At 31.9% G+C, this 12,021-nt stretch overlaps 1 non-coding gene and 1 pseudogene across 1 annotated transcript; one reads left to right on the plus strand and one right to left on the minus strand.

Moving 5' to 3' along the window:
* Positions 1-5,100: 5,100 nt before the first annotated feature.
* On the minus strand, positions 5,101-5,973 carry LOC133818309 (ribulose bisphosphate carboxylase large chain-like; annotated as a pseudogene).
* A 1,632-nt stretch (positions 5,974-7,605) lies between these two features.
* Positions 7,606-7,679, plus strand: TRNAW-CCA (transfer RNA tryptophan (anticodon CCA)). Its single transcript has one exon. It is a non-coding gene; the product is annotated as a tRNA-Trp (tRNA).
* Positions 7,680-12,021: the final 4,342 nt, after the last annotated feature.

Below are 12,021 nucleotides of genomic sequence, written 5' to 3' on the forward strand. Positions count from 1 at the left end.
CAATTAGGTCATTTATTTAATTAAAAAATCGATAAAATAATAGGTAATATCAGTCATTAGGTAAAAATTATCATGGGCTCTAGGCCCGTGAAATTTCTCATTTAATTATAAGCATGTGGGACTTAAAATCAAGGCGTGTATTATTTTCTATTGATTAATTAATTAAATCATTATTTAAATCCCTTATCACATTAAATATTTATAATTTGAACCTTGGTTTAATCTTATTTATTAATTTAGACTCTAATTTGTCTTAATTAATAAATTTGCCATAAAATCTCTTTTCTTCTCTAGATTGTATAACTCTGTGAAACTATCCAAATTTGACATGGTCAACTTTGATAATTAAATCAATTATTTCAGACTATCTACATGATTTTATCCAAGGTGCAGTGGAGACCATGGGCCTATGAAATCAAGCTCCAATAAGTTATCATAAATTTAACAAATAAATTTACTAACTTATTAACTCCTCGTAACTCCACTAAAGACTCAAAATTGCACTCTTGAATTCATAGAACGCTCTATAAGCAATATACATACGTTATTAATTATTCATTGTTACAACCATAATTATCACTCAATCCTCTATAGATGGTCTACAATGAAATGGGACTAAAATATTGTTTTACCTCTCATTGTATTTTATCCTTAAAACACTTAATTCTTTGTAAATGATATTTCAGTAAACTAATATTAATTACTAAAATGAGATCTCTATCATTTAGCACCTTGAACCAAACTAAAAGGAAACCATCGTTTTAATTCTTCATGAGAAGCTATAGATGTTCATATCTATGATTAAAACTCCCACTCGAGTATACTACCGAGTTCCCAAGATGTAAGTATGAGCTAGTCTGTAGGGTCAGTTAGTAACGGACAAGTCAAAGAACTCAAATAATACAATCAGTTAGAATTCTAACAACTCAGAATTAAGATTGAATTAACCTATGGTCAACTATATGATATTACTAGAATAGATAATAACGGTATGTTTACTTATCCTATCTATTGTCAATATCGATCCATTCTGATGTGACAAATACATCTGATCTTATCTACTTTGCTAATGTTCTAGAAAGAACATAACACTGCAATGTGTAAGTAGATCATATCGTAGATTGCCAAGTCAGTGTAAATCCTGTGCACTGACTAGTCTTAGGACTAACTTATATTTGAACATATAATCATATTTATATTCCATTGTGATTACATCACTATAAATATGATTAGATATATGTTCGGGATTTAATAAAAGTTTATATTAAACAAATGATCATGAAAATAAAATATGTGAGCAAAGTGATTGACCAAGTCAAAAATGATTTCTATTCTTTTACTGATAATAAAATGAGATTACAAAGAAATTGAGTTTTAATTAGGGCATAAAATCCCAACACATTATATTTTAATCTTATTGTAACTTCATATTTTAATTTAATGTGTATGTTTACATTTCAATACTTTTCCATCATTATTAATCAAATGTTTAACTTTTAATATGATTTTATTACTATTATTTGATTTTTTATTTTAATGTAATAATTACATAAACTATAAAGATATGTCTGCTGCTATTGCTTGTTCGCGTCACGGTGACGGGGCAGGTGATCCTCCTCCAGATCCTTCGCCCGAGTACATACTTCCTGTGAGACAGGTAATATAATTACTCTATGTTTTATCAAGAAATTAGAAAGTGTTATTATTTTATTCTATCGAATTTTATTTTTCACTTAAAATATGTAGCGCCTCCTCCGGGAAAAGAGACCAGTCTCGATAAAGAAACTTAGAGGAACTTGTGCAAGAAAATAAAGGCCCATTGGCTCTAGAATTCGATCTAAATGAGGGAACTTACAAAGCAGTTGATACTTGTGGGTCATTATTCACGAGGCTTATTGTTAACCTTATTGGTTACCAAGTGTCGTTATATTATGACTATTGGCAGCATGTTCCGAAGGAGTTCACGATAGGATTAATGCCTAAAATTTAGATAATTTTATATTACTAAAATATGATGTTTTTTATAAGTTTAAAATTCTAACAATTATTTATTTTTGTTGAAGGAATACTTCATTCTACCCATATATCTTCCCAAGTGGCCAATGATATTGACCAACATTGAGCGAGAGTATCAGGATCGCTATAAAGACAGAAAAGGTCAAAAATATATATTTTGATGAATATGGTGGATGTGAGGATATCGAGTCAGGCAAGAAAAATCCACCGAGGGGGATGGACAATGAGACTTGGCAGAAGTTTATTGACCTTTTCACCTCTGAAAATTATATGGTACGTTCAAAGGTAAATGCTAGCAACAGATCAAAACATAAGTATCCAAGTCTCCATGATCGACATCATACTTTATTGCTCGATATACTAAGGTAATTAGTTATATTTATATAGTTTTACATTTTTCAGATAGCTTATTAATAATTTTAGTATTCAACTGATATTTTGTCACATTCTATTTTCCAAAGATGAATCTTGAAACTAAGGAACTGCCCAGCTTGATTTCCACGTTCCATGATATGCACAATCGTCCAACACGTGGATGGGTGAACATGAATGCTAAGGATGCTTATGTAAGCAACTATATAAGTTGTGTGTGTATTAAATATTCTATTATATAATAATAACACTTTTCCTAAATTGTAGGATGCATTGCAGCAAGAAATTCAAACAGAAATGCAAAAGGAAGGCTCTTCTTCAGCTGGAAGTGTCTCTATTGATGAGACGCAAGTCGTCACAAAGGTACTTGGTCAATGTCATGGCCACAACTGAGATGTTGGATGCAAGTTGAAGGGCACGAGTTCTTTTTCCATCAAGGCCTCTTCCCAATCAGCAACATCACCATTTACACCGTCCATAGTCGGCCCTGCAACTGTACCAGTTGAGGTTTTTCAATCAATGGTTCAACACTTCAGTCAAACAACTTCCTCCAAATGCAACAAGGTATGGCTTCTTCGAACTCAAATGCTCATGTGCCTCAATTCTAGCTTGTTAACTTGGACATGAATATTATCCAGTCGATGATGATGACCTTTCCAATCTCGGGTTAAAATCCACCACAGCAGCTACCCCAGCAGCCACCACAACAACCTGACAATGATGAGGACATTGATTTTGATTTAGGAGACAATTAGCTAGGTAACATAGCTTATGCTATTGAACAATTTAATTTATATGTTATGTTTTTACATTTTGGATTACTTAGTTTTATACTAAGTTAAATAATTATGAGACTAATTTTATTTTAAAATAATATCAATATAATTTTCTATTAATTATTTATAATTTTTAATTAATATCAATATAATTTTCAATTAATATTAGTATTTTTTTAATTGATTTTTTTAAAGAAAAAGAGGCAGTCTACTGTGATGACACGTTGTTGCAGTAGCCTAAAATAAAATGCAAATTTTTTATAATTTCCGAAAATCTACTGCGACCACAAGTCGTTGCAATAAAGTTAAATTTTGTTTGACCTACTACAACGACATATCGTTGTCGTAGGCTGAATAAAATTAAAAAAATTTAAATTGTCATATATCTCTTCTGTATAAAACAAAAATTATGTAGTTACATTTTTTTTCTTAGTTTTAACGGTTTCTTTTGTTAACTTTAACGGAATATTCTAAATATTTAACATTATATACCATTAAAACCAATTAAACATAAATATTTATTAATTATATTAATATAAATTCAAATGCTATAAAATATTATTATTATAATAATATTTAATACTAGACTAGATATTTATTAATTATATTAATATTAATTCAAATGTTATAAAATATCATTATTATAATAATATATAATACAAAACTATATATTTAATAATTATATTAATATAAACTCAAATGTTATAAAATATAATAATAATAATAATATATAACATATAATATATATACTACTAATTTTTATAAAATTTCGCTAGAATAAATATTTAGTAATTATATTAATATAAATTCAAATATTATAAAATATCATTATTATAATAATATTTAATAGAAAACTAGATATTTAAAAATTATATTAATATAAATTCACATGTTATGAAATAATATTATTACAATAATATATAATACATAATAAATCTATTATATAGAAAGTGTCATATGTGTACAAATAGTACGACTCTGTAACTAAATAAGAAATTAGAGTAACATTGATCTTCTATCAAGAATAAACAAGTTTCTTCTACAATCATTGAGGTGTGATTTGAATAATATCATGAATGTTTTGTACTTTAAATAGGGTAGTTTGTGATCTAAAAGGTTATCATTCCAAAACTTCAAAAGATGGCTGAAAATAGAGACAAAAACCATTATGATTTGTTTGTTTCATAAATGATTTTAGCCTCTAGACGTCGTATAGAATTGAGAATTCTAGTCGGAACTTACCCGACAAGGAATTTCGCTACCTTAGGATCGTTATAGTTACGGGCATCGTTCACTGGGGCTTCGGTCGTCGGTTCCCTATCATCAGGTCACCAACTTCCTTGACCTTTCGGCATTAGGCAGGCGTCAGCCCCCATACATGGTCTTACGACTTTGCAAAGACCTTTGTTTTTAGTAAACAGCCGCGCGAGCCTAGTCACTGCGACCCCCTTTGTGAGGAGGCACCCCTTCTCCCGAAGTTACGGGGCTATTTTGTCGAGTTCCTTAGAGAGAGTTGTCTCGCGCCCCTAGGTATTCTCTACCTACCTACCTGTGTTGGTTTTGGGTACAGGTACCTTTTGTTGAAGGTCGTTCGAGCTTTTCCTGGGAGTATGGCATGGGTTACTTCAGCATCATAGCACCTTGGTACTTGAACATTGGCTCGAGGCATTTTCTCTACCCCTTCTTACCTTGAAAAAACAAGGGCACCTTGATACTAATTTAATGACATATCAATATTTATAAATAAAAATGATAAAAAAAATCTTATTTTATTGGTTTTATTTGAAAATTTTAGATATATATTTTTATCTTTTATGAGTACGGAAACCGTCTTTTTGTATACTTATTCGAATCCAATTTTAAATGGATATAATTTTTAACAAAATTAAAATTATTGTGTATGACAAATCATAAAAACGAGTATTATTATTATTGATCAATAATGAGCCAGGCTAGTATTTGCAGTGAATCCTCCTGTTAAGTAATCATGTATTATGATAGGAACTCCCAATTCTTTGGCAAATAGAGTCCTTTTGATCGTTTCTTCACATGTACCTGCAGTAGCATTCAAGTAATGTCCTTTGATTTCCCCTATTTCAGCCTGTGATTTATAAATTGCTTCTACACAAAATAAGAAATAGTCTCTCCAATGCATAAATGGTTCGGAATTCACGTTCTCATCATCTTTGGTAAAATCAAGTCCACCACGAAGACATTCATAAACTGCTCTACCGTAATTCTTAGCGGATAACCCCAATTTAGGTTTAATAGTACATTTCAATATTGGGCGGCAATTCTTGTTCAATTTATCTCTCTCAACTTGGATCCCATGAGGCAGACCTTGGGAAGTTTAAGTATAAGAAGGAGAGATTCTCAAAAATTCCAGACATAGAGTGCGCAGAGCCTTGAACCCAAATACATTACCCACAATGGAAGTAAACATGTTTGTAACATAACTTTCTTCAAAAAGGTATAAGGGATAAGTTACATAAGCAATATATTGATTCTCTTCTCCAGCAACGGGATCGATGTGGTAGCATCGACCTTTGTAGCGATCAAGGTTGGTAAGCTCGTCAGTCCATACAGTTGTCCATGTACCAGTAGAAGATTCAACAGGTACCACAGCCCCAGCTTCTTCAGGGGGAACTCTAGGTTGAGGAGTTACTCAAAATGCTGCCAAGATATCAGTATCTTTGGTTTCATAGTCTGGAGTGTAATAAGTCAATTTATAATCTTTAACACCTGATTTGAATCCAACATTTTCTTTAGTCTCTATTTGTGGTGACATAAGTCCCTCCCTACAACTCATGAATAATATTATATTTTTATCGTATAAAAAATGATTTCAAATTAAGAATATAGAATTGTTTTGTTTTTATTTAAATAAATATAGGATCTGTTGGATATGATATAATTGTTGTTATATATAATATGTAATTATTGTTATATAGAATATATCATTTCTTGTCTTCCTTGGAATGTAAGGCAGACACGCAAGCGATCGATTCAATCTATTTCTTTATCTCCTCGTGAATCGTATGTTTGTAACAACAATGACATACTTTTCACAATTCCAATCGACTAGGCGTATTATGTCAATTTTTTTAGTAATATATTGGGAAATGCCTATTGATTCCTTATTCGCTCAGTTTCGAACACAACTGGTACATTCTAAAATAACTGTTACTCGGGCATCTGTACCCCTGACCATGAACCTCCTTTGGTTTTTGATTGATTCAACTCTTCTATTTTTCTATTTTCCAATCTAAAGCAAAGAAGAAGAAAGGAACGAAAAAAATATAAGTTGCTAACTTGAAATCCAATTATTAAAGATTTAGTTGCAATCAATATAGTAATAATAAGTAATATCAAAATTTCTACTTAATATAAATTTAGAATTTATAATCGATGTACAACATTAAAGTTTTTTGTATAATATTATTGCCACAGCTAGTACATTTTCTTTCTCACTCCATTATTAATTAAATTTTTAGCTTGGAAACCCAAGTTCTTAGTTTCACGCGGGTGAATCCACTTGTAGTCTTTTTTTTAATTTATTTTGAATTCTAAAAATTAAGAAGAGAATGGGAGGGATTAGTCACAAATTTTTTATTTTATCTCTAATTTAATTTTCGTCACCCCTTCCCAATTACTATAATGTAAAAAAAAAAGGGAATATCAACGCATCCGAAAATAAATGATTGATCTCTATCAATAATTCCGCTAAAGACCCAAACCATATGGTACTTACTACCGGTGCCACCGAAAGATATGTTTTTAGATCTCGCATTTTAAATCCTCCTTTTTATTCGTTATTGTAATTTTAATACAATTTGCAATACATAATGCTAATACTTATGGAAACAAATGTGTATATGTAGTTAATGACTGATACTTGTATTTCTACACAAACTCCCTAATGCAAATTGAAATATACAACTTGAAATGTACAATGATTTAATATATTTTCATTAGTTTTTCTTAAATCGACAAATATGTCCCTTTTGGTTTGAGAATTCCCCCAAAATATTCATTTTCTTCACGATGGGTTTCATATTATATTTATTTAGTACGTATATAAGTCTATTATTATTATTATAATTATTATTATATGATATGAGCCTAAAAAAATGACAAGATAATTGAATTTTGTATTTCAATAAAGATGTGGAAAGAAAGACAAGGATTCTCTACAATGACACTGTATACCGATTGAAAGGGATGTAGCGCAGCTTGGTAGCGCGTTTGTTTGGGTACAAAATGTCACGAGTTCAAATCCTATCATCCCTACCTATTACTTATCTTATGAGCAGTAATGAGGAATCAATAGAGATTGATTAAAATTGGATATACCTAAGCAATAGAGAATAAAATTCTCTAGGCAAGTATATATATCTAAGTTGGATTGGGTTGCAAAGTTATTCTTGTAATAATAATGTAGGCGCTCTTAGTTTAGTTTGGTAGAGCGTGGGTCTCCAGAACCCAATGTCGTAGGTTCAAATCCTATAGAGCGTGCTTCGATTCTTCTTATTTGTTAGGTCAAAAATAACACTAAAATAATTGAACAACAATCTGAATTTGACCTCCTGAGATTAAAACAAGTAGAAGGTCAATAATAGAAGATGTTAATTAATCAAAGATCCAATTGATCACCACGTATGTATTGTAAATATGTAGTTACGAATAATCCAGCGAAAGTAATAGGAATTAGACCTAAGACAATTCCAAATAAAAAGGCTTCAATCATTTCAATTTATTTGAAAGGTGAAAAGGAGAGGTAATATCTATCCTTAAATAGTAATCAGTATTATCCATGAATCTCAATGACCAAGAATTAAAAATTGACACATTAAGTAACTATAGAATATATGAACTACCACAGAAGGTTTTTATGAATTGTTCATTCAATTAATTTCAAATAAGTCCTATCTTGTTCAGACCGATAAATAGAGCTGAGGTTATAGTCAAAGCTGCTAGTAGAAAACTGAGATAACTAGTTATAGTAGGCATAAAGTGACTAAATGAAATATGTTCTTTTTATATATATGTTTCTAAATCACTTCCCTAAATTTCCATTTATAAAAGATACGTACATAAACAAAAATACTAATTGAAAGTTTTTAATTCATTAAATCAATTATTATAATTATAGAAGGTGATCTTAACAAAAATAGAGTAACATAGGTAAGAACTCAACTCATCGTTTGTGACATCTATCCATTTTGAAATTTCGAATCAACCAATTCATTGAGCAGCTCTTGAGTTGAGTACACTAATAAAAAATATCTAATATATATATTAGTATATATAGAATATATTTAATAAATTTTAAATAATTAGAAAAAAAAAAAGTCAAAATAGTTGTTTTATAACTTCATTCAAAAAGTAAACTTTCTTTAAATCACTTTGAAATAAAATTACCAAATCATTTTTATTTTTGTTATTTTTTTATTGTATCGATGAATCCTTTTTTTTTTTTACTTAATTTTCAGTTTAGAATGACGAGTGATCTTAGCTTATAATGAAAATGTCCTTTATTTTTTTACTTGAAATTGAACTTATTTTTACATTTTGTCTTTCTTAATTACAAAGCTAAAGCTCCATCTTTGTAATTAGTTCAAGAAAGAGATTTTTCTTTGGGTCTAATACAACAACAATCTCTGCATCATGAATATTAATTATTATTTTATTTATTCGTTCTTTTCTCTCCTTGAATACTAATACTATCTAGTATTTTTACCTCATCCTCTATTTCAAGTCCAAAGCTAATAATAGAGAGAATATTTAGATTATTATATTACAAGTACTACTACAATTACTGCAGGAATTGTAGTGATACATGAATTTGAGAAAGACTCTATTGAATAGTACAAATTCTACATGTACAAGCAACAAGAAAAAGAAAAGAAAAAAGAAATTCTCTAACACTTCATTTCGATACTAATTGGGAAATTTCGTTGCTGTGTCAAAAGAAGGATAGCTATACTGATTTGGTATACTCTAAAGAAACCCTCGGTACACTATTGACAATCTCACAAAGATAAGATTTTAGTGAATTAATGTTTACTGATTTCATCTTTTCGGAGTCGACCCCCATTTGATTGTACAAGAATATGCGAAGCTTAAGATGTTTGGAAGTACAAGAGAACGTTCTTTTGCTGATATTATCACCAGTATTCAATACTGGGTCATTCATAGCATTACTATACCTTCCCTATTCATTGCAGATTGGTTATTCGCCAGCACGAGTTTAGCTTACGATGTATTTGGAAGTCCCTGTCCAAATGAGTATTTTACAGAAAACCGACAAGGAATTCCATTAATAACAGGCCGCTTTGATTCTTTGGAAAAACTCGATGAATTTAGTAGATCTTTTTAGGAGGCACAAATGACTATAGATATAACCTATCCAATATTTACTGTGCGATGGTTAGCTTTTCACGGACTAGCTGTACCTACCATTTCTTTTTTGGGGTCAATATCAGCAATGCAGTTTATCCAACGATAAACCTAATCTGAATCATAGAGCTATGACACAATCAAACCCAAATGAACAAAATATTGAATTGAATCATACCAGTCTCTACTAGGGGTTATTACTCATTTTTGTATTTGCTGTTTTATTTTCCAATTATTTCTTCAATTGAAAAAAAAGAATAGGAAATAATAGTAGGAATTCTCTTATCCCATTCAGAAGGATATCATCTCATAATTATCTATTTTGTATATGTCTCTAGCATGACTACCTGATGAAATGTGGAGGAAAGTAGGACAAATGGCTGGTACTACTGGAAGGATTCCTCTTTGGATAATAGGTATTGTAGCTGGTATTCTTGTGATCGGTTTAATCGGTATTTTCTTTTATGGTTCATATTTTGGATTAGGTTCATCCCTTTAGTAATTGGGTATACTGAGTTGTAAACAGGACATGAAAGCGTAAAAACTCAATCAAATCCCCCTCGAAGAAGACAAAGAAAGAGGGGGTAGGTCCCGTTGAGCTCTTAAAAATCATAATATTTTATTCAAGTGGAAGTGGGAAGACATTTCTATGGACTTTGTAGGAGGCTTGCTCAGGACAGTGGGACAACATGACTCGGTATGGGTGATAGTGAACAGATATACCAAGTCAGCTCATTTTCTACCAGTGAGGACAAACTATATTGTGGACCAGTATGCAAAGTTGTATGTGAGGGAGATAGTGCTCTCCATGGGATTTCGAAATCTATATTGTCAAACCGGGATCCGATTTTTTCCTCCAAGTTTTAGGGCAGCTTATAAAAGGTTATGAGGACTCAGTTGAAGTTCACTACATCCTTTCATCGTTAGACAGATGGGCAGTCTGATAGGGTGATTCAAATATTGGAAGACATGCTTAGAGCATGTGTGCTAGACTTCGAGGGATCTTGGAGTAAGTATCTTCCGTTGATTGAATTTTCATACAATAACAGTTATCAATCGACGATTGGAGTAGCTCCATATGAGATGTTGTATGAAAGGAAATGTAGGTCGTCGATTTATTGGAATGAGATGGGGAAAGGAAGTATTTGGGTCCAAAGATGGTTCTGAAGAATAATGAAGCTATTGAGAAGATCCGAGCTCAAATGCTCGCTTCACAGAGCAGGCAGAAAAGCTAAGCTGACCCTAAGCGTAGGGACGTGGAGTTCCAGATAGGGGACCACGTATTTCTGCGAGTTTCACCATTACGGGGAGTAAAGAGATTTGGAAACAATGGCAAGTTGAGCCCTAGGTTCGTAGGACCTTTCGAGATCCTGGGGATCGGGCAGGTAGCCTATAGATTGGTGATGCCCCCATTATTATCAGGAGTTCATGATGTGTTTCACATCTCAATGCTTCAGAAGTATGTGTCAGATACAACCCATGTATTGGGATATGACAATTTGGAGCTACAGACGAACTTTTCCTATGAAGAGCAATCAATGCAGATCCTAGACAAAAAGGAAATGGTTCTAAGGAACAAGATGATTCCTCTAATTATAGTCTTATGGAGGAATAGCAAGGTCAAGGAAGCAACCTGGGAGCTAGAGTCGGTTATGCGGGATTAGCATCCCGAGTCATTCAGGTAAATTTCGAGGACAAAATTTTCAATAGGAGGGGATAGTTGTAACGTCCTGAATTCGTTAATAAGGCTTAGTGTCTTGATTAGTGTGCCAGGAGGGCATAATTGGATATATATATGTGTGTGTGGAATTAATTGATTAAATGTGTGACTATGTGGCATACAAGATTTATATGGTAATATGAATTTATGTGCATGTTTATGTGTATTAAATGTGGATGTAGGTCGTTCTTGTTAATAAGGGCATATTTGTAATTTTGACTCGTTGAGGGTATAAATGTGATTATATGTGTTAAATGATTGAGACCAAATTATTATGTGGATATATTTGCGGTATTTGGCTTGAGGTGATTCTAGTGAGCGAGTTAGCGGAATAGTCACAACGGGGTTAAATACCTGGCTTAGGGTGAGCCTAGGGGTATTTTGGGAATTTAGTGTGTATTCAAGATTTACTGATTAACAGATAGTTATTGGTGATAAATTGGGTATGTCAGGATCAATTAGGACTACTTAAGGATTAGTGGGAATGTGGTAAATGACAGGGTTTGCCCTTGAAGGCATTAAGAGGCTAAGGATAAGTCTAGGGGCATTTTGGTCACTCTCTAAGCTTAGGATAGACTTAGGTAACTCTGAGAAACAACCAGAAACACAAAGGTATTCTCTCAGCTCTCTCTCTTTCTCGTTTCTCTCTTCTCTTCTTGGTGCCTTTGTGGGTTTCGATCTTTGGGATGAAAGGATCTTGGGATTTTGTGAATTAAAGTTGAGATTTGAGCAGGGAAC

The sequence above is a fragment of the Humulus lupulus genome, chromosome 2, assembly GCF_963169125.1.
Source record: "Humulus lupulus chromosome 2, drHumLupu1.1, whole genome shotgun sequence".
Classification (NCBI taxonomy): Eukaryota; Viridiplantae; Streptophyta; class Magnoliopsida; order Rosales; family Cannabaceae; genus Humulus; species Humulus lupulus.